Here is a 24,731-nt window from a genome sequence, read left to right as displayed (position 1 = left end):
GCTATCACTCACCGTCAGAGATGGAGCAGAGGAGAAAATGTACGTTAGAGAAAGTCTGGGTAAAGCAGTAATCTGCAAATGATCTCCAAAGAAGCAGCATTTTCTGAAGGACAGAAACTGGTACAGAAATGACTATTTTTAGGCAATACTGTTTAGTCCTTTCCAAATGTGTTATTTAGGAGGAAATAATAACAGTAACTGCCACTTTTTTGACCCCTATTAGATGCCAGGCTTTGTATATGGCCCTTTATTTCTTTATTTTACTTAAGCCAAGTGACAATACTTCAAGATAGTCATTAAGATCTTCATTTTATAAGTGAAGAAAGTAAGGTTCAGCAGCTGAGCAACTTGCCCCAAATCATACAGCTATCAGGTGTGGGAGCCAACATTTGATCCCAAATTTACAGGGCTCGAAGTCCAATCTCCTTTTGTACCTGAAAATTTGTGCACCCTGTATTTATCAATGCTTATATACATACATAAACACACGTGTACAGAATGTGAACGCGCATAGTGTGTCACTCATACGTATATCTTAGGGCACTTTGATAACTGTACCAGGTTCCATATGGAGAAAAGCATACGAATATGTAAAATGATTTTGATCAGCTTTCTGGGATTATCCTAGGGCTGAAAACAATCTCCTTCGAAAAACTTAAATATTCAGAGTTTTTTTATAAGATATAGAAATAAAAAGGGGGCATTCATTCATATTCTTTAGAAAAAAACCATCAGTATTCAGTGAAATTTGAGATATCTCAGGGAAAACTCAAAAAGTCTCTCATGTTATCAACCGTAAAATAAGCAGCTTTAAGGAGTCCTACAGAGGATCCGGAGGATTCTGAAACTGGCCAGAGTGACTCAGACTGAAGGTTGATTTCCTAGAGAAAGAGCTAAAAATATACTCTGATATTAAAGAAAGTTCTGGAAATTGGTAAATACTCTATTGTTATCATGTTTTTTCCCCAAGTTTGAAAATAAGAATGGAGCCCTCTTCATTTTACGGAGAGTAATGATTCAGTCACAAACCACCTCTTCATATGATGACTTTAGGTAACTCTCTTGAGCTGTCTTCAGCTCCTTTTTAAATTTCCTTCCTTGCTCTGAGTCAGCCTTATAGAAGGTTAAGAATATCTAGGACATATGTTCCTGGTACCTCAAGAGAAAAATCAGGTATAAAAACCAGGTAAAAATAAAAGTATCTGTACCTTTAGGTAATGTAGGAGCACACCAAGATTTTTTCCTAATTAGCTGCACAAACTTCAACAACTCAATGGCTTTATTTTTACCTCATCTTACTCCACTGTAAAATATGCAGATTGAACTGGACGACACCTATAAGTGTTGAGCTCTAACTACTAGGATTTTATACACCAGCCTGTTAACCGTAGCTGACTCCAAGGACTGACTATCCGTGAGCATGTCATCCTCCATGTTGTGCACTTGTATTGCACTTGTATTGTTTTAATGATGATATGTATCACCTTTGTAAAAAATAAGTATCAGTTTTTTGGTCCGTTATTTTGTGGCAATTGGCATAACAGAATTCTTAGTTTTGGTACATACCATGGCAAATATGCACTAAGTGTCCTCTACAAATAATCCTGTCCACACATTTTAAATACATAGCAGAGCACCCTGCCTTCCTCATTTTACACTCAGGGGATTGATTTCATTGGTCCTTTTAGTAAATAAATACCCCGTTCTTTTCAAGCTCTTCCTTTCTTTCTCAACGTTATTTCTCATACTCTAACAAGTGACTTGCCTGGGCCCCTCACACTATCTGACCAAACACAGTATGACTTGAACCTCTGAAAAGAAAACCCCTGCATTTCTCTTTTGATCGTTTTAAGAGTATGTCAATCTCTGAATATCACGTTCTTGTTCTAGCAAGAATAAGTCTGGTCACCACTGCCAGGTTGTTATCAAATTTCTCTTGCTTTTGTGATAAGCGTTTGGGATTTCAGCTAACTGAGGGAGGGCTCCCTGAGACTGTCGCTGCAGCTGGATTCCCTGAATTATCTCCATCTGTCCCACATCTCTGTGCATCAGGGGAGCTGAGGCCTGACAGCTAGATTATAATGTTGCCTTTGTGTAACATGAAAAACTTTCCTATTGTCTGTCAAATGCAAATTTACCAGTGCTGGCATCCACAGGGTAGTTGTGAGGAAAGAATGCTTTGGAGTGGATCTAGCTGGAGTTTTGAAGCAGCAGTTGTTTTTGTTTTGTTTTGTTTTTAACCAGTAATTTAAACCTTTTTTTTTTTTTTTTTTTTTAAGAACTGTTCTTCACATCCAGGAAAATGAGTCAGGCAACTTTCCTTGCATTGTTTTTTTTCTATTGATAAACTGTAGCATAGATCCTATGTGATTTTAAAGAATAATCCAGGATTTCGGTAAATAACCCCCAGGGTAAGTCACTCCACTTCCCACTCAGTATTGTAACTGGAATGACTTCCTGTCATCTAGGTGTTTGGACTTAATTTCAAGTAAAAGGGAAACTGGTGCTCAGGAAGAAGCTCTTTCCCTCTTACCATCCACCCCTTCACCCTCCAATTTTCTTACCATCACTAAAGATAAGGTTGCCACTGGACTCCTAGATACTTACCAGCCCTCTAAAATTGACCAGTCATAGTGAGGATGTTCTCCAATGTAAGAGTTATTTTGTGTGTGTGTTTCCTAGGGCTGCAGTAACAAAGTACCACAAATTTAGTGGGGTAAAATGAGGCACAACAGGAATTTAACCCCTGTTTGAAGGCCATTAGTCTGAAATCAAGTTCCCAGCAGGACTGCATTCCTCCCCAAAGCCCTAGGGGTATATTCTTCCTGGCCTCTTCCACCTCTTAGTGGCTCCACCCATTTTCTTGAGTTGTGCTGGCATCTCTCTAATCTTTGCCTCTGTGGTTACATGGCTTCCTCTTCTTCCGTAGGTCTTCCCTGTGTGTCTGTGTGGAATCTCCCTCTGCATCCACTATAAAGACACTTGGGATGGTATTTAGGGTGGACGGGATAATCCATGGTAATCTCCTCATCTTGAGATCCTTAATTTACTCATATGCAAAGACCTTTTTTCCAAAAGAGTAAATTTACACATTCCAGAGATTAGAATTTGATATCTTTGGTGGCCATTATTCAATCTACCACAGCCATCTGTGGAAGGTCTTGGCTATAAGTAATTTTACCTCTTTGAATCCAAAAAAGAAACAATTAACAATTGCTTTATTGAAGAGTTGATATCAAGTATCTTGGTGTTCATTTATTTATCTCCCTATATTATTCTCTCAATTTTCCTATCAACCCTGAATCTTTGTCCCGAGGTAGAACACTTGTTTCCCTGCCACAGAATGATTTTCTTACCTCCACATATGTCTTCTCTACCTTCTACATATTCTCTGAACAACAATTTTTATTATTTTGATTAATAAAAATATTTATTATATGAAAGGCTGTCTTTATCTCCCTTGGTATTTCTTACATTATCATATATTTCTTGAGTCCCCATAATTCTTCAAGGTCTGTGAAAGTCACTGACTTTTAATCTTGAAGTCCCTTACCCTTAACTTTCCCAGGATTCCTAGGGACTTTCACGAAAACATGCCTGTAGCCGGTGTGTAGAGGGGTATAGACAAACCTCTGAGAGCTGAGGACTGCTAGATATCCCCTGTCTACAAACTGAAATCTCAACTGCTTTTTCAGAAATTCATTGTATTCCTAGAAGTCCCTCTAGGGTGCTTTCACTGAAGCACAACCAGGGTATCAGTAACTTAAGGGGAATGCAATAGCTTACCATTTCAGCCTGAGGATTCCCTCACCAAAGGAGGCACTGTAATCAATACTCTATCCTGGGGTAGTAATTTCTTAACAGAGAGGAAACTAAGAACTCGAAGTCCAGAAGAAAATCACTCTAACCGAGAAATCTAAAAACTACCCCCAGGAATTATCAGATGAGCAGCAGGTCCCATGGACAAGGGAGTTTTAGAGTCATGTGTAAAAAACAAGTATATTGATGACCAAATAAATCAAAAATAGTTTCAAGCCCTGCGTTCATAGACTGCTTCCAGGAGATCTTTAGGAAACACGAGATTCAGTTTCAACAAACAGCTTAGGGGTTTTGGCAAATCGTATTGCCTCCAACAGTGGGTTCTCACACAAGTCTTCAGTTTAAATCCAAGTCTGAAATTAGGGGCTGAAGGTGAAAGGGAGCATCCATGAAGAAGCCAGGAATTGTCAGAAAATGTTCTAAGCTTATTTTTCTATTTATAAGCTTCATGTAAACTTGTTGAAAATTTGAAAAGTACAGAATACACTTTTAAGGACTTACTAAAATTATTTCTAATTATCATCACTCAAATAAAACCACAATACATATTTGTTGTATTATCTCTAAGTCTTTTTATAAAAGTACTGATGTTTATTATTATTATATTAGAGTTATTGTAAACATATTATTTTTGTATTCTACTTTATTTTTTGCTTAACATTGCATAAAGATCATTTTCCAATTTTAATTGGTTTTCTTTGCAAATGACTCCGATGAGTGCATAATATCCTACTATGTAACTTTACCTCTTCATTCTTGATCGTTGGACATTTGTTTCAGGTTCTGTGCTATATAAACAACGCTGCAACAAATATCTTAGTGCATAATTATTGTATGGATCACTGATTATTATTATAGTGTAAGCCCCTAGATATAAAAATACTGAGTCAAGAAAATTAACACTTTAAGACTTTTGATACCTAAGTAAATAAAGCGGTATGTAAATTATAGCATAGTTGCTAACGTGTAGAAAATACTAATGAATTCTAGCTAATTTTTAATGATCACTTGCCATTCAGAAACTTTATACCAATTTATAACCCCATCGTCAGCCACCTTTAATCATGGTTTTGTTAAAAATACACCTCTGACTTCCCTTTGACTTTTGGGGTGGGTCCCATGTTCTGGCCACCTGCCAATACCAGCTGCCTGCTCCCAGGTTCTGGACCGCTTACACGTGCGGCACTGCTCTTTGTCGTCTCTAAGCTGAACGTGCAGAAACTCCGCCCTGCTCAGACAACCCCTCTCTCACCCACATCAGCGAGGGCCGTGCTGCACGTCGTTTGCATTTTCTGACATGTGGGGACAGGGCAGAAGGACCTGACACCTGGAACTGAACTGGAGGCATGTACATTCACCTCTTTGTGAGAAGTGGTTTTATGTGGCTTGGTATTCTCTTTCCATTTTATCCAAGCCTCGTCCATTCAGAAACGACCAAGGTTAATTTTTTATTTCATAAGGCATTCACCATATTGTTACTGTGAGCATTTGCTTCTCTCTCCCCTATTTTGAAAGGCACTTTTGGTTTAATGCATGGCGTTATGTTATAGTTGTCTTGCGCTTGAATATAGAGATGATTTACACAGGTTTCTTGCAGGTCTGTGCTGTGCAATTCGAAAGGGTGACCTTTTATCACTCTCAAAATTGAGAAGGAATTAGCTCATTAAAAGGCAATATTATATCCCTTATTCAGCTGTCATGAAGTTCAACTTGAAATACAATATATTTTAAGCCTAAGTGTGTATTCTGTCCAAGTATGAGTTTGAAATTGTACTTCATACTATTGCAATGGTAGTTCAATATGTTTTGTAGAATTTTTATAAAATTTCACTCTAATGTTTCTTATAATAGCAAGGATTCAGCTGTACTGCAAGAAAAACCACGTCCTCTTATATTTTTTACATTTTTTCACTGTCTACATTCATCTAAGTCTCATTACCATTATCTAAGACTCAGTACCACTATTCCAAGTGAATTCTACTGTATAATAACATCATGAGCTACACACATTACATCAATTAGGAAAGTCATTTCAGTTTGAAGGTCAGGGATGGGGTTTCTGCTCATCAGCACAATGCTACAGCACAAGACGTGTGTTCAACACCAGATTCATATTTTAAATTGTGCACAACTAAAACACTGCAAATGATGATTACTCAAGATGTATTACATAAAGACATATTATTAATCTTATGATCTCAATACACACAGTCTGGGAACTCTGTTTAGGCAAGAAATAAATCTTTCATTGGTCTAATAAGCACTTATTATGGTGCACATATTAGACATTATTTTTGTAAATGGAATGGAAAAGGGGAAAGAAGTTAAGGAAAAGAAAGGGGAGGAGAGACAGGAAGGAAGACTGGGAGGAAGGAAAGAAGGAAGGATGGAGAGAGACTTAAGTAACATACCAAATGCATTCAACTTGAGTCTTACTCTTCTTCTGTTTCTGGCTGAACTGTTCTTAAACTTCGGTACTATGATTATATTTGCTGATTCAAGACCATTGTCATACTTGAAATTGATTTAGTCATTTGGTTTTGTTGTGTTTTTCTTTTAACTGATAATGTTGACTTTGTAATATAACCTTATTATTGGCCCAATTACTTCCTCTAGATAGCTGTTAAAATGGATTTCTTTCTTTTTTCCAAGATCGTCTCTATGCACTGTTGGTTTGGTTTGAAATTTTCTAACCTGGATCTTGTTTAAATTTGTGATTTAAACAACAAGAAACAAATCCTCTTGTACTGAGTATTAACCTCACAAAAATTCTGGCGAGTCCAGCTATCCCAGAAGAATCTATACTCAGATTTGCCTAGAACTCTAAATTTATCTGCTCTGAAGGTAACTATCAATATCTTTAAGACTCTTCAGTAGCAGCTACAGCTAATAGAACTCAAAAAGTATCCTTGTGTAGAATTTGGGAAGGAGTTTTAAATCAGTACAAATAGTAATTATAGGAAAAACAACCAAACTCAAAATCAGGCTTTTTGGTATTTCTTTCTGTTTATCTCTCTCTCTCTCCCTCTCTCTCTCTCTCTCTCTCTCTCTCTCTCTCTCTCTCTCTCTCTCTCCCCTTCTCCTTTCCTCTCCTTCTGTGCCCCTCTCACAAACACATACACACAGAACACACATGGAAAAACATACTAACAAGTGTTTGAGTGTTTTTCTTTAGGCTTAGGTAGTTCATCTTTGATCACGGTGAATAGAATATAACCTTATATTTCTAATCTGAGCTCTAACATTTACAATTGTATAATATTAGGATTTCACTTTTAATAATAAAAGATCTAGATTAAAGAAATTTGTAGTATACAATTAATTTTATAATTTGCTTTAGAAATTATTCCAAATTTAATTAAATTTATTGTTAATGCAAATAAAATTAATTAATGTTAAAGATATCATTTTCCAAGCATATATAATAATTTTAATATCTATTTTACTGTCTTAACTAACTTATTTTGAAGACTTTTTCTCATTTTTTTTTATTTCCTAAAAGCTATGATAGAGTTTATCTCAGAATATCTCAACTTTTCCCACATCTTTTTTTTTTTTTTTTTTTTTGGAGATAGAGAGAAGGGGAAAGAGGGAGAAAGAGAAGGAGAGGAAAATCAATGTGAGAGAGAAGCATCAATCAGTTCCCTCTCTCACATGCCCCAGCCAGGAACCCAACTGCAACCTGACCAAGGACTGAACCTATTACCTATGTAGGTGCCCTGATGGGGAATCAAACCCAGGACCTTTCACCTTGTGAGACAATGCCCAACGAACTGAGCCACAATGGTCCGGGATCTGCATCCTTATAAACATATAAAATCAGGGGATTCGAAGGTCAAAATACTGCTTTCTGCCACTTCCTCTCCTTTGCTCTTGAAATTCCATGAAAATAAATTCTCATATCCTTTGAATTTAAAGCAATCAATCAGTTTTACTTGACTGTGAATTTTTATTTGTGAATACTGGAAATTATACTCAGTTTGGAATCAGAAAATAAACACTCAAGTTTGAATGTTCTGAACTGCAGCTGATCTCTTTGGGGACCATTGCAAAAGCAGAGGATCCCTAAGAAGCCTTCAGAACCACTGGCAGAGCAACAACCATCAGGCAAATTTAGGGACAAAGGCAGAAGCGTGAGCTATGTGATGATAACCATATAAACTTAGCTAACACTTAAAAGCAGTCAAATTAATTTTCTTCGGTGTCATTTTCCTACCCGCTTCTCTCTTTAATCCAATAAAAATGTCCCAAAACAATCATACACGATCACGCCAGGGTTATGAGCTCCTGAGAGACAGGACTGGGAAGCGGAGAGGCATCTGGGACCCAAAACACACAGAGCTGAAGTTCTAAACTGGGGTCCAAAGCAAAAAGCAAAAATACTTTCAGGAGTTGGAGGGATACAAAGGCCAAAGATCAAAGACAAACTGAGTAGTTAATTAAAGGGTCAGGAATAAGGTGACCTGAAATAGTAACAGCTTTGGTCTCCGTAAGTAAACTCTTAAACATTCCCTGCTCTGCCCAGACTGGGACGTGATCATTCTAGAACCCAGCAATAAAAAATATAATAAACAAGCTACGTTAACAAGAATAAACACTATGTAGTGACAGAAAATTAGCCAGTCCCCACATGGATGGGCATAATGCTGCTCTGCTTCGTTTATTGAGAGAATAGCAATTCTTTCCATCAGCCTTGCCTCTGCCCCTTGGTTGAACAACAGATCACAGAAGTAGGGACAGATCTGCTTACTCACCAAGGAGATTCTGATTTAGGCAGTGCTACATTTTCGGGGGCTTTTCCTTGTTAACTGTGGAGCTGCTCTATTTATTGAAAAATGTTTGCATTAACCTGAAATGAAATACATAGTCAGTTCTCCAAAATTCCTACTCATTTACATTGCAGGTGCTGTGTATCTAGGAAAGGTAATTGCACAGTCCTGTTTCAGGGAGTGGGTAGCCTCTTAGAAACATCCTAGCCATTCCTAGGTTCAAAATGTTACTCCTGCTGCCACTCCTTCAGCTGTTTTTTCTCATGAGATTTTATGTTTGGCATTTAGTTCAGTGCTTTCTCTGCTCTCCTGTATTGCCCACGACTACTTTAAACTCTTGCAATCAGTTTACCTTGAAGTAGGAATTGGCCTGCTGTTTATAATACTTCCAATGCGGGTAAGTCTCTGCATTTCCCTCCCCCTTCCTGTCTTCATTGTCACCAGATCCAAACTTCATGTACAGTGTTTCCCATATTTAAGGACTGAGCTGGAAAACCTGAAATTAGCTGGAAAGAAATTCGGCCCTGGGAAAAATAATTCCTTGATGTTTTAAATTTACTGATTGATTTGGGAAGCCCCTCTTCCTAAGATATCCTATAAAGTCAAAATAATTAAATTCTGCCTTAGCTTCATCCGAAGTTGATATTAAAGTGTGTGTTCATGTGTGTGTGTGTGTGTGTGTGTGTGTAAAATCTCACTTCTGTTAAAATGGTTATTACCAAACTGACAACAGATAACAAATGCTGGCAACCTTGTGGAGAAAAGGAACCCCTCGTGCACTGTTGGTGGGAATTTAAATTTGTGCTTTGGAAAACAGTGTGAAGATTCCTCAAAAAGTTACAGATAGAACTGCAACATAATCCAGCAATCCCACTTCTGGGTAAAGAATCAAATGATTTAAAATCAATATATTCAAGAAATGTCCATTCCCCATGTTCAATGCAACATTTACAATAGCCGAGACATGGAAACAACCCAAGTATTTGTGAATGAATGAGCAGATAAAGAAAATGTGGTATATATAAAATTTAATATTATTTAATATTATTTATAATATTACTATAATATAAATTAATATTATATTATGATAATATTATAGATAATATTATATTATGATAATATTGTAAATAATATTATTTAATATTATTCAATTAATGAAAATGAAGGAAATCCTGCCATTTTCAACATGAATAGACCTTGAGAGCATTATGTTAAGTGTAACAAGTCAGTCAGAAAAAGGCAAATGTTCTATGCTATCACTTAAGAATATTTTTTAAAAAGCCCAAATGCATAGAAACAGAGAGCAGACTGGTGGTTGCCAGGGGTGAAGGGGGCGGGGAATGGGTAAGCATGGTCAGAGGGCACAAACTTTCACTAATAACGTGAACAACTTCCCAGGACCTAACAAATGGCATGGCGGCTAGAGCTAACAACATTGTATCTACACATGACAGTAGCTAACAACGTAGACCTTAAAAGTCCTCACCAGAAGGTCAGAAAAAGAGAAAGATTGGTCACTATGTGAGGTGATGGGTGTGTAAACTAACCTTATTGTGGTAATCAATTCACTCTGTGCAGATCACATCATTACATAATATACATGAAACTTACACAATGTTATATGTCCATTATATCTCAATAAAGCTAGAAAAATCACTTTATAATGTCTACATTATTAATTTAGAACAATTATTGCTAATCTAAAATATGAAATTAAGAATTATTGTTTAAATGACTAAAGGGAATACAAATAATATGAAAAGAAATAAATACAATCGGAGAGGCCCATTCTGTTGTTTTGATTACTATATGGATTTTCTAAAATAAGCAATTACCTGAACTCATTATGATGTGAATGCAGTAAATACAACTCCTTCCCTCCAGTTCTTTAAAACTAAATAAGAAAGGGTCTTGTAACATTTTTTAAAAAGTAACAAAAATACTTTTTGGGTATCAGAATGTTTTTGTTTGGATTGGTTTGGTTTTATCCTTCCCAGAGAAATTGTTTGCCACCTGAATTTTCACCAATAAGGCTAACTGGCTGCCAATGACTTTTTAACTCCCGAATTAAATGGGCACTTGTAGGTCCTTATCTTACTTGGCCTCTCAGTCACTTCTGACATAGTGACTATTTCTTCTACCTTGAAATTATTTCCTCCATCATCAACCAAGATGCTGTTATGTCCTGGTTTTATTCTTAATTTTGTGGTACTCTTTCTCAGTCCCTTTTAAGCTTTATCTTCCCCCTCCTTTCTGTAAATATGGGTTTTTCCCACAGTTCCTTCATTTGCACTCTTCTGATTCCAGTTAACCCTTTTCCTGGAGCATCCGAGCCAAACTACAATTTCAACTACCATCTGTTCAGCAACGAGCTTCAAATCTATATTTGCCTCTCAGATCTCTCTTCTGAGCTAAAACCCACATATGTCCATATGTCGATTATACATCATTCATCTGTAAATCAATAGATCCCTAAATGAACTCACCATTTTTTCTACCTTTTTTTTAAATACCCACCCCTTCAAAACACTCTGATGTGGGTCACCATCTAACTACTAGGCTGGGCCAGAAACTGAGCAGTCAACATCAATCGTTCTGTATTTTCCAACTCTATTTCCTCTCTCCTGCATTCCTGTTGATCTAACGTCCTTAGTATTTCTCAAACCAACCCCGTTCCCTCAGTTTCTATCGTTGCTACTTCAGCTGAGGCACTCGACGTTTCTTACCTGCAATACCCAATAGCCTCCTAACAGACCTCCCCAGTTTATTCTAAAACTTTTCTATCTTATTTTACACTGACCCTAAAGCTGTAATTCTTAGAGTGACTGTGGAAGAAAATTATTTAATCCCATCTAAGTGTTGAGGAGGAAGTAGAGTGAAAGAAGAAAGACTTCTTGAATTAAACAAATTGTATTTAAGAGAGTAATTTGAAAAATTTTACTAGACATTCTAATTTTTTTGGTTTTGGTAATGATTTTTATTTTGAACCTCAAAACCTTTTAAAGGGGGCCATATTCTTCTAATGTATATTGAAAGTTAACATGTACTTTAAGAAAAAAAAAACTATGCTGTGTAAAATTCTTCAATGGGTCCACATTATTAGAATAAAAAGCCATTTGTTTAGCATATTTTACAAGGTTCTCAATGACCTGGCTCCAGTTTATTCCCCTAAATTTTCATCAGTGTTTACTAGGCATTACTAGTATATGGACTGCAAGTGATAAAGAGCTATTTAATGACTTATGACCTGCACAGGTGCTCTTTCTTGTACTTGGAATTCCCAAACTGTAGGCGCCCGTGCGCACACACATGAATTTCCTCTCACACACAGGTTTTCTCCTAGCTGGTATCCTACCTTCTCTTCCTTTAAGAAACCCATCACGGGAAGCAGCCTTTAGAAAATCTTCTTGGACAACACAGTCCATTATTTTTAGATAAAGATTCCTCTAAATCTTTGCTCTCATCTTTAAATATTAGGTGAAATTCTCTATTATATTACTCATTACACTGGAATGAAGTGCTTAGATTTTGGGGTTTTTTTTAATCTATGTTTCCTCCTAGACAATGAGCTTCTTGAGAACGAAAGTTACATTTTTCATCTCTGTGTCCCCAGTATTGAGCCTGATATTTGAATAAACATTTTCTGAAAGCATAGAGATATTTTTTTACTAAATCTGACATAGTAAACAAATTCTTCAACACAAAGATTTGTTTTGAACATTTCACGTTTGCTATTCTTTAGAAAAACTTCTCGCTTATAATGTAAGGCTTCTGCAGTATCCAGAGGCTAACCATTAAATGACTAACCCCGGTCCGCAGGTTATGTAACAGGGGCGCTGAAATCTAAAGGACTAAAATGAAAGTCATTGAAGACAAAATGAGATAAAGTTTCCTATTTTTTACTCTATAAAGTAAATTGTGTTTAGTTCATTTCGTGATTTTCCCTTTAATTGGCTCTAAAACTCAAATTTATAAGCCTATTAAGAAAAGAAGATAAATTACTTTTAGTAGACAGTACATAAAGAAATTTGGTGAAGGCAAACTAGCCCAAGTACATTATATTGAAAATCATTTCAGAGAAAATTTAGCCCACTTAAGGAAGATAAACTCGTTATTATTAGCTAAGTTGGTCCCTTAATATCCTGATCATGGGCATTAATTACTATACAACCAACTACCTAGTTAGAGACTTCAGCTTGGATTTGTTCCTGTTGAACATACAATTACACATCACCAAGAAATCTGAGGGATTACAGCACTGATGTGTTCATGGCCACCCTGAAAATACGTTTAAAACATTTGGCCACCTGCCAAATTTGTTTAGCATCTCTAATGCTAAAGAATTGCACAGGGAGTTTAACCAATGAAAACAGCATTTGTTTACTCCTCACCTGGCCTGTTACACAATTACTGTATATACAGTGTGTAATCAGAATCCAGGGTAAGATAACAGCTTTGCTGCCACCAACACAGTCAGAGAAGAGAGTCACCTCCAGGTCTCACAATGCTTCTGGCCATGATCAACACCTGGGCCCTCACGCCACTGGTACACAGCAGGCTGTAAATCAGAGTGCGGCACGCAGAACGTTTAGTCTATTATCCAAGGTCAACTCTGCTGACTCTGCGGTATCCTTGGACTTCCTTTATTGTCCAAACCTCTAATTACCTACTAGCCTCATTTGTAATTCCACTCAATCACTTCTTCTTTCACAAAAATGTATCTTGAACAGGCTTTGAGTATCGTGTATAATACATGGGGATTCAAGATGAGGAAAGCCGGCAAGGTTCCTGCTCTTGTAGGTTTTATAGTTTATTTGTGGAAATAGGCATTACTCAAAGATTCACTTAAATATATATAATTCTAAACTTACCAAGTGTCATAAGGGAAAATATATCGGATAATAAAATTGTCTGATGGGGAAGTGACAGATTTCTTTTCTCATTTTGTTACATTCCCTTTCTTGACTCCCCTAAGTCTCATTTACTTCCCTGCTCAGAAGGGGAAGCTATCCATGGACCAAAGCCTTATTTCTCAAACGTCTTCATGATTCCTGGTACGGAGATTGGCTCTGACCATTCAACTCTCATTAGGAACTGCTATAAAAATAATTGTTTTCCATAGTATTTTCGAGTGACTGGGCCCTTCCTCAAACATATCGAAATGGCTTTTATGTATATGCCTTTTAATCTTGTATATATTTTCAGCTTGAACAATTTCTTGGCGTAATGATGTCATACATTTATTGTCCGCTTTACAAATGTAGAAAAAACAGATTTTAGTCAGTGAATGTCCTTAAAGGAAGCGGTTGGGCCCATTCCAAATGCTGAAGCTTTGAGGGACTTGTACCAAAGCCGTGACAAAAATGAAAATTTAGTTAACATTCCTTTCTTTGAGAATTTGTGACTGGAGTTAAAAAGGAACGAAAAAGAATCGTTTTGAAAGTCTCGTGGTTGTGTTGAAGAAAATTAATAAAGTTATCTTGTGGGAGACACTCAATTATTGTGGGTAAGAAGTGGCCCAGCGCTCACTTACAGGACCTCACTTCTATGCCAAGGTAAGACTTAGTCGTACCGGGAGGGTATTTAAAGCATCAGAAGCTGTGAAACCGTGTCCACTGCTTAAAAAGTTGAGCCTGACTGGCCCTGAATACAGAACAAGTTCTATATAAATATTAATTTGACAACTGTCAGTTGCACATATTTGGAGTTAGTGTTACATAAACTGTCAAGCCACAGTCAGGTTGAAGAGAGGATGGATACACTCCGGGGAACTTATCTTATCAGCCTGCCCCACATTGTTTGGTTTGGTTTTGTTTTTTAAGTAAAGGAACTGACAGAGTCAAGGGCAAAGTAAGGAGAGCTGCAGATTTTACCAATCCTCTCAGGTTAGGATTTTACAGCTTCAGCACAGATATATCTTTGGTTTCAAGAGTCCCCCTTTCGGGGTGAGCACACGCTTCCCTGTTCCTCCCAGCGAATGAGTTTACCACTGAGGACTAAGATCGATATCAAGTTGTAATTCAGGACACAAAAACTTTACCTGGGGGACTAAAGAGGTGATAATTCTTTCGGGCCTCCAGGCTTTTTACCAATATTTTAAATCTATTAGACTTGAGAATTCCACCCCATGGGGGAGCAGAAAAGGTAAAGAACAGTGTAGCAGTCCTTAGCCAAAAAAACCTTAAGAGGCCAGTTGTCTCCTCCTCTCAAAGCCACAAGTTCAAGGAGCTCTTGCCATGCTTGCCTCTGCCCCACCTGTCTGACCTAGTTGAGTTCCTGCCAGTTCGTCTTTCAGATCAAACCACCTGCTTAGTCCCTCCCCAGGACTTTGATCTAGGCCAACTGCAGCTTCTCAGTCCCAGGCAACAGGCCAGTCAGCTCTTTAGATGGAACTGGAGTGCCCGCTGGCAAGTCCAATGCTCCCTCCTGACTCCTGCTGTTTCCCAGCCATCTGAAGCTATAAAAGCCGTGGGCACAGGAGCTGGTGCTAGCTTTGAAAAACCATCACACACACACACACAGTCAATGCTCTCTGTAGAATCTGACCCTGGGCATGAAGCTCTACTTTATTCTCAGTTGGATCAGCTCAAAACTTTTCCTGAAAAGAGCTCCTAGTTTGTATTTTGTGCCTGTTCTTCTTTCTGCCAAGGTTCTTTTTTAGCAGCATCTTACTACACTGCTTATTTATGTGTTTGTTTGCAAATTTCTCGTGAGGGTTTGCTTCCATAGAAGAGCTATTTAGAGAACCTAAAATTATTAATTACCCATATACACCCTGCTGAACAAAGCGGTGCTACCAGAGCATCCTTTCTTTGCCCAAAGAGTTTGGAGGCTTACCTTGATCGCCATTTGTCTATTAATATTAATTATGGTTTGGACAGGATGATAAGAAGAACATGTGGTATATTTAGCAGATATAGGTCACTGAACCATATACAAGATTGGAAAGTACTATCATCCAGCCTAGAGTGTCCTTCCCGCATGGGCGGCTGTTTGCAAAGCAGACTCACTGTATGGCACAGGAGGAAGTGGGGTGATATTCAGCAGTTGAAATGCTGCGAGAATTGCCATGCGGGCACTGTTCTAAAGTGCTACCTGCCATAAATTCTCGCAAGATGAAGTGTAGACCAGAGGAAGCGACGGACCACTTCTCATACTTCTTCTAGTCTGCCTGACTCCTAAAATTCAAACAGGAAAGAGTAAGAAAGAGCCTCCACTTTGAAATCACAGTGGATAGCACCAGAAGACAAGTGGATTTGTGATGGGTTCTAGCTCTATATAGGCTTATGTAACTTTGATCAATACTTAATGTCAATATTCTCAGCTGTTTTCTATTATTTTTTGTATTTTTAAAAGATAACATATATCTCCCCTGTTAATGTGAGGATACCATAAGATAATATAATAACATAAAATTGTCATGTGTCACTAAAAATGCTGTAACACATGTGATAAAACTACATAATTTGATGTTTTATAGAGAGAGGATACATATCATAACAGAAATACAGTGATTGTATATATCCAGTTACTGGAGAGAGAGTTCGCACAGGGCAAGTCTGACACTACTCTAGTTCCTGATATTCTGAGCTCCTCAATTACATGAGAATTCTAATAATTGGGGGTAGGTAAGGGAATTTATTATCTTTTCCATTTACTTTCAAAGGGGCAACAATTTTTAAATTATATCTTCAACTGGCAATATTAAGAGAGATTTAAAAGCCAATCATTTGAAAATAGGTCTGAAACCTATTGTTTATGTTTTTAACATAACCTGATATCATTAAGTCAGTTGCCCCACAGATGTCCCTGATGTATCCTTGAGATAATCTTGATCGAAGGAACAGTCAAAGGATATTTTCCTGATCTAAACTGGTGACTTTATGGCACATAGAAACTATTAACACTAGAGGTGTTGATGACCTTTGATGCTTATTTACATTTTAATTTTTTATGATAAAGGTAAAAATAACCCCAAGTACTGGATGGAATTTTTTAAAAATTCCTGGGCAATAATCAGAAATCATCATTTTTATAGGATGATTTTAATCAAATTTGTCAAGGCATTTTCAGAATATTTTCATCTAAAAAGAAACAATTGATAGAATAATATGGAAAAAGCCCAATCAATGAAATTAAAAATTACTTCAGACTTTCTCCAAGGTCAGTGAAACATAGCTAGTAACAATTATTATATTTTAGGATTAAATTACTTGGGAAAGTCCTACACTGTAATCATTCAAAAATTACTGAAGCCTTAACATGTACCATGCTTAATGTTAGGTGTGGGGGGTACATTAGTTGAAAAGACAGCTTATACCAGCAGGAACTATACAAATTAAACAGAAAATTATAGGATTTGAATAAATAATTACAAGGGTGCAAAGCTCTGCAAACGGAGTGGTTGAAATACATATATGATCACTACATAGAAAATTAACTTTTAATTGGATAAAAAGAGTTAATCAAGGGACTATAAGTCACTTGAGATTCTTGACTCATGAGATGAAAATCACACCAGTAGAGGAAAATGAAAATCAGCATCAGTGAGTGAGTGAGACTGGCCAGTGGATGCAGAGATCTTTTCAATTCAGACAGCTTTTCAGAGCCTCTTTTCAGCAAGACATGTCAGAGACTCAGCAGCACAGGGAAAAGAGTGTTGCCATTTGTATCCCCAGATTTGGGTTAGTGTGGATTCCTGAAATGTATTGATTACAAGGCAAAGCAGAGAAATTTTCTGGACATTGAAGCTTATATGTGCAGTCAGTTGTCTTGAGGGCAATTTTCTGAAATTGATTAACTCAAGGCAATTGCATCCATCAACTCAGAAACATAAGATTATTTTTCCTAACAGTAAATTAAATGCAATGTTTATATTTTAATTAACTTACAGGAGATGGAATTAAAATTCAATAAATTTTTAAGACACAAGAAGAAACTTCAAAGTAACTACCTCCCCAGACACTCCCCACATACTCGTACATGTTTCCACATGCAATGTGAAGTGGGGACATAATTTGACTCTCCTCTGGTTTTAGGGAAACTGTAATTGCAAGTTTTGAGGGAAGAACTTTGCAGTTTATAACCTAGCTTTGATCTTGAACAAGTTACTTAAACGTTTTGAATCTCTGTATCCTCATATGTAAGTTGAAGTTATTAATAATACCTCCTTATCAGATCTGTGAGATTCCAACTGTGAAATGCTGCTAACCTTTGCTAAACATACAGTAAGTCCTCAGTAAAAGTTTCCTGGTCTCCTTCTTTCCCAGTCTCTAACTGCCCCACTTTGCTGAAACTAAGTAAGAGGGAAGGGGAAGGAAGAGGAGGGAACAGAAAACTTGCTTCTCTTTCAAACAGAGCCAGAGTCAGAATAAGAGATGCAGAAGCCCCAGGCACAAGAAGAAATTAGTGAACAAATCTTCATTTTAGGTATCAACTGGTAGTGAACCATCTCTGCCCCTAATTCAGTGACAAAGACAAAGTAGGTGCTTCATAAATATTGAATGAATTGAATGTAATGAAAAGAATGACTAAGTTGAATGAATGCCTGAACTGAAGTAATAATGAATGGAATGATACCTGTCTCAAAGATCTTTGCACCTCTATGCAAACAAATTTGGGGGTATATTTCAGTAGTTTTCAATCCTGGCTGCATAATAGAATCACCAGGGCAACTTTTGAAATCCCTGTGCCCACACCAGTTACATCAGAGGGGAGGTGGGCATCAGTATTTTTTCAAGTGCTCTAGGTGATTGCAAGGTATTGTGAAAGCTGACCAGTTAGAAGTTCATCTTTTCTGTACTAGTCCGTGACCCGCATCATATATAATTTACTTGGGGACAAACATCACCATTCTCTTTTAACCCTACCTCAGGGCCTTTGAGGTGATAATTACTGGTTAATTACTCTGTTTTGTGCTAGTTTAGTAACAGATGAGGATTAAATGATGTAGCCCTTGTTGGATCTTGGCTCTCCAAGTAACAAACCAGGATGTGAAATGGTTTGTATTAAGAGAAACTTTAAATAGATCTGAAATGGCTTACAATTCTGCAATTCTAGTTGAGAAAGAGAACGATCTAGACTTTCTCTCTCTCCCAATGTAATGACCTTACATCTATGTTAATAATATCTCCCACTAAGATATTTCTTTCCTTTGATTTTTTTTTTTGGTCACTAATTGTCAGTTCACGGTATTAATTAAAGCATACTTAATGCATAAACAGATAATTCAGTTTTTTAACACAGTTGCAGTGCATTTCTTGATCACCTAAAATGTCAATGGTAAAAGTTAGGGGAGTTGCCTCTACTTAGTCAACTTAGTCGGTTGGAGTCTTGACATCTTCAGCACAGGGCTTCCCAGGTCATCTTGGGAACCTAACGTCCCGCCAGCAAATGGGGAGAGAGTGGAGGATCGCTGCTGGAAGTTTGTATGTCAGTGTTGGAATTGGTGCACATTCCTTCTACTCACATTCCATTAGCAAGAATTCAACTGCATGGACACTCACAGTTGCAAAAGGAGCTGGGGACTGTCACCTACCTACATGGTCAGGACAAAGAGGAGCAAGGTTTTGTAGAATACATAGCAGTCTCTGTCACCTAACCAAAAACTGCCGCTCCTTCAATTCTTATTGCAAATCCTTTACTGAGGAAATTCATTTTTCTTTTTCGGGAGGAGGAGGGTGGATTTTTGTTTGTTTGTTTATTTTACTTCCAAAAAGACTTCTTGAGGAGTACCTGAATCTCAATAAGTATTCCATATTTCATTTGAAATTACTGTCTATCTCATCCAGAATTTCAATTTTATTTGCATTTATTTTGTTTGTTCTGACTGATCTTCTCTCTGGCTGCTGGGCCCTTTTAACTGATTTTGGTTTGGTTTCTGGGTTTCTGCTCAGTGGAACTAAGGGCTGGTCACAGAGCACCAAAGCAACGAAAGGGGCGCAAATACTGTTGGTCCCCCAGGGGAGTAGAAGTCTTTGTAAAGCACCTGACATTCTCTCTTAGGCTTGGGCACATGGGAAAAGTGTGAGAAGGATCCAATTCTCTTTCTATTATTAAAAAGTTAATTTTGCTTTGGAAACCAATGAAATCAGGCCCACAAATGTGTTGATCTTCCACTGGGTTTCCACCAATCCCTAGGGCTAAGTGCTCCATGGATTCCGGTGATTATAATCTAGCTCAAGGCTACTTTGGTAGTCTTAGGCACTTGCCCCATAAAGGAGAAGAAGAAATGGCTTCCTTCCCACCACGCTATTCATTCCATGTCTCCTAGCAGCTATTTCCCTTAGGAAAGACACTTGGATGGAGTAGGTATTAGGGAGTAAGACCATCCAATTCAGGTCACTGTGTCCCTAGAATGTCCTGTTTTGGATCTTTGCACATTAACCTGAGGGTACAATTTTTTTCCCTGACAGCAAAGATTTAATCTCTGTTTATTTCTTATTGTTTAATGAAATATGTATATGAGCAAAATACAGAAAACTAAGATTCTAAGATATTTTAAAAGAAATGGAGGTGCATCTACACCAAGTATATGTACTGACATAAACTCAATTATTGAAAAATCAAAATCCTATTCTATTTACTTTGGTAAGTAGTTACTATTAGATTGTAATTTGCATTAATCCCATAAACAGTACTCTGTTTTTTTTCTTCTTAAACACTGTAAATAAATTAACAAACTGTTCTGAAATTGTATTTTTACCATCACAATTTTAAAGCAAAACAACCTTCAAACTAAAATGATTGATTTATTATAAATTCTAAATAGGTGTCAGTTAAAATTAATGAGAATTTACTTTGAAGATAAAATATAAAATAAAATATCCTTGTATTGGATTAGTAACCAGTACGTCCTAAATCTGTTTGTACTAATTATTTTCTAGGACAATCCTGAATAGCAAAGGCATTTTTCATTCTCTATGAATTCAACAATTACTCATTATAATTCGGATGGCTTGAAAATATCTTACTTGCCCCAGAATGAAAGAAGCAGCTTAGAAAAAAGACTAAAAGAGCTATAATTTTGACCTGAACAACCATTACCCTTTTTTGCTCCCTTCACACCTCACTCTTACTTCCAATCCAGGTTTTCATAATCTTGGGGGAAAAAGAAAAGACTGGTAATGAAAGAATTGTATGGAACTACCTCTTTTTACCAGCAATTCAAAGCTTCACTCCTTAAGGCCAAGTGACTACTGCATTTATTATTCAATAAACTTGTAATTTCTAACAATGACTGCAAATTTTATAATGGTCAGGCCATTGTGGGGTTTGGGTTTTTTTTTTTTTTTTTTGGCTTTTTTGGTCAGGAAGTTTGCCATGATGGAATTATATTTCAAAGTGCATACTGTGATTATTCAGTAGTACTAAAACACTCATACTGTGAGCGCTAATTTGCACAAGCTACCATTGCACTTGCCACTGATGAAAATACTGATAACAAATCACACACTGGAGAACTACGTTGGAATTTGAAAATATGTCTACTATCACTCGTTATCTGGAGTAGAAGGAAATGCCTGTGCTAACTGGGTAAAAATAGGACTGCTGACATCTTATGTGTTTTCCAATGAAATAATTTCATACATGAAGGAAATCTAGTTACTTATAATTTTAAGGACTGTTTTTGTTTTGTGAACTATCATCCTCAAAAAATAATTTGAGAAAAAGCCAATATGTTACACTGTGGTCCTCCCATTACATTTAGAATTTATGTTTGTAAAAACAACACCTATTTTGTGCCAGATACTGGGAGGATTGATAAAGTTTCCACAACAGTCATGTCTAGTAGAATGATGGACATATCTATCAATTATTACAAACTGTTACGAGTTATAATGGGATTACAAGATGCAAGAAGAGCTGTATTAGTTAAAATTACACTAGTGGCTATAGTGGATAAAATCCAAAATTTGAGTTGAGATTTAACATCATGAAGGTTTATTTCTTATCCTTACAATGGCCCCGGGCAGGAGCTGATCGTTGAGCAGTTCCCTTCTAAGCAATGACTTGGGGACCTGGTTAGTTTTTCCAATATAGTCATGCCCTGAGTAACAATCTTTCAGTCAATGATGGTCCACATATGCCACAGTGGTCCCATAAGATTACAATGGAGCAGAAAAATTCCTGTTTCCCAGTGATGTCATAGATGCAGTAAGGTCACAGTGCAACACATCAGTGTTTTGTGCCCTCTCAATCTACCCATACATAGCAAGGTTATCAGCTAAAAAATGCCTGGGGGCACTCACCTGGGCTGGCTCTTCCCCCAGACACCTCCCCTTTCTAAGTCAATATTATTATTGGACTGACTCTTGCGGCTCCTATTATGATTGCAATATGCCCTTCCATGATAACCACTAGGAAACTCTGAAGAAAAATTAAGAGGTTGTTACTTACAGGCCCTGGAGAGTACAAGGCACAGTCAAGGGCACACAACTAGGTCCCGTGGAGAAAGACAGAGAGAGAGGAAGAGAGACACAGAGCAAGTCCCTGCCTTGAATTTGCACATGTGTGGGCCTGAGGTTGCTCTTTTATTGGGGTTGAGGGTAGGGGTATAGGCTTTTGTGATCACACTCTTTATTGGTAAATTTAAAATGAAAGAGTGGGAATTCAAAGCACAGGAAGAAAAAAAAAATAAGTACTCCAAATTTTTCAGTTATCTAAATCAACCAAGATCTCTAACAAAAATGAGCATCCATGGGGGGAGGCCGCCTGGCTCTTTCTCTAGCCACGTGGCTGGCAATGCATTTATTCGTTCGCAGTGGCTTTCCTGAATGAAAGCAGATGCTTCTGTGAAATGGATGCCAGCCTAGAAATGGATGCCTAGGCAATCAAAGCTTAAGGCAAGCATTCGAGTTACAAAAAGGAAAGCCAAATGTCAGGGCCTACACTACAATTACTCAGGCGTTTGTGGTGATGCGGGTGTAAATAAACCTATTGCACTGCCAGCTGAATGAAAGCATAGCACATAAATTACAGTGCTGTAACAGTGGAAAATTGTAAAGGTGAGAAGTTGTAACCCACCTCACTATTCTTTTGACATTGTTTCTTTCAGTGCTGACTCTAATACACAGCTTGCAGATGAACCGCATGTTTGTACAAGAATCCTAGGAACTAACTTTAAAAGATACAGATCTTGACCTTCAGGCTTCCCAGGTCTGGGAGATTTGCTGACCTTCAGCCATGGAACCGTGATGACATGAAGCCAGGATGACTAAACCAGGCTGACACACACAGGACCATCACTGGCCTTATCTGAAGGGACCGTGCTTGTCTACACATAGAGAACTTCTCAACCCCCTTCCTGGATCTGTTTGCTCCGTTCCCTTCTCCCTCCTTATGAAAGCCTCTTCTTCCACGGAGGTGTGGAGGTGGGCTTTTTGATGAGTCCCCCATCTTCTCAGGGAATGCGTTTTGAGACATGAGCCCCTCATCTTCGGGTGGCCAGCACATGAAAATAAACCACTTTCCTTTGCATCAGCACCTGCCCCTGAGTATTGGCTTCTGTAGAGGCTGGCAACCAGCCCTTCTGTTGGTTACAGAAGTAGGTTTCAACACCTAGGTTTGTGGGAGAGCATTCTATGAGGTTCTCACAACAACAAATTCACCTAATGACAGATTTCTGAGAATGTATTCCCAGGTTCAGCAGCACACGACTACAGTGCTATCTTCCATACACAGCTCTTGAGATCTCCTCTGAGGGGTTCTGTAAACCAGCCATCTGATCGTGGAAAATGGTATGAAAAATGACAACTGGGAAGAATTTATGGCCATGCATAAGAGTACATACATTGTTCCCACTCACATTCTACAGCCATGTCAAACCACCAATGAGGCCGAGAAGTGTTTTGTTGTGTGCCAGAAAGGAAAGGAAATGTATCTGCAGCCAGGCCTACACACTAGTAGAGGAATAAAGGTAAATTTTACAGGGGCATTAATTCCTCTTCTTACTTTTCCAAGTCATCATCCAATTTCCAGGTGGGCAGTGCATTGTAAAAAGCATTGCTGGATGCAGTAATAGTGGTGTAAATACAAGGAAACATGGAATTACCCAGGGTGTTGGTGGAAGAGCAGGTTGTACAGCGTGACTGGAGTGCAGGATGCAGGGCAAGTACGGGACGGACCTGGAAGACCAAGGACCAGATCCTTTAATTCTTTGCCACAAAACTTACTGAATATGTTTTACTATGCACCTTGGGTAGCTGAAATTAGGAAAAACATACAGGACAAGCTTCACTCTTGAAGAGCTTCCAGTTCAGTGGAGATCACAAAAAAACCAAATTTGTTTAAGAAATAAAATAGACTACAGACAGACTTACGAGAAGAATTACTAGGGCTTTGTGTCTGATTGGATGGGAGGAAAGATCACAGTGATAGACTGATGGTAAAAAGAAGAAATACAAAACGGACTCCCAGACTTCTCATTTGTAGACTGGGTAGCTAGGAGAGAGAATACAGGAATAGATATATGCTGGAGGATAGGTAGAATTAATGAAATTAATTTTAAAATTTTTGAGCTCCAGGAAGTTATGGGACATTCACATTAAGTCTAGCAAGTCTTAAAATTCACACACAGAGTGTGATTAAAATTTTGTTCTGCTCGCTTCGAGAGCACATATACCAAAACTGAAATGACACATAGCAGATTAGCATGGGCTCTGTGCAAAGATAACATGCAAATTCATGAACTGTTCCATATTTTTAAAAAATAATTTGTTCAGTCTCAGCTGGCTAGAATTCTTTCTGTCTCTTTGCTCTATTTGCAGTATCTTTTACTTCAACTTTTTCCCAGTTGGTCAATAAACACTTTTTTATTGTATAAAAAAATACAACTATCCCATAAAACCTCGTGTAGCTCTCACTCCATTAAAGAAAATATTTTTTAAAAGAAAAAGGAAAAAAAAAGGATTTCCTTCCTTTTCTGTCCATTATAGATTTCTGTGTAATCACAAGGATGAAACTACTTTTAAGAGTGCATGCCATGAGTAATTTTCTAAATAAGAAAACTAATGGATTGTTCTCACTCAGCCTACCAGGTATTTTGTTCAAGGAACGTGACATTGTGGGACCATCTCCCTTGATTACCACGACTCTCCATTCTGAGGGTGAGGACAATGCCCTCCTCTGGTATTCTTACCAACT

The 24,731-nt window shown here is 37.7% G+C and overlaps 1 non-coding gene across 1 annotated transcript; it reads left to right on the top strand.

Annotated features, from left to right (window-relative positions):
• Positions 1–24,185: 24,185 nt before the first annotated feature.
• Positions 24,186–24,292, top strand: LOC112297469 (U6 spliceosomal RNA). The gene has a single exon (XR_002974039.1). It is a non-coding gene; the product is annotated as a U6 spliceosomal RNA (small nuclear RNA).
• The last annotated feature ends 439 nt before the right edge of the window (positions 24,293–24,731 follow it).

The sequence above is a fragment of the Desmodus rotundus genome, chromosome 11 (assembly GCF_022682495.2).
Source record: "Desmodus rotundus isolate HL8 chromosome 11, HLdesRot8A.1, whole genome shotgun sequence".
Classification (NCBI taxonomy): Eukaryota; Metazoa; Chordata; class Mammalia; order Chiroptera; family Phyllostomidae; genus Desmodus; species Desmodus rotundus.
This window is presented reverse-complemented; position numbering and strand designations above follow the sequence as displayed.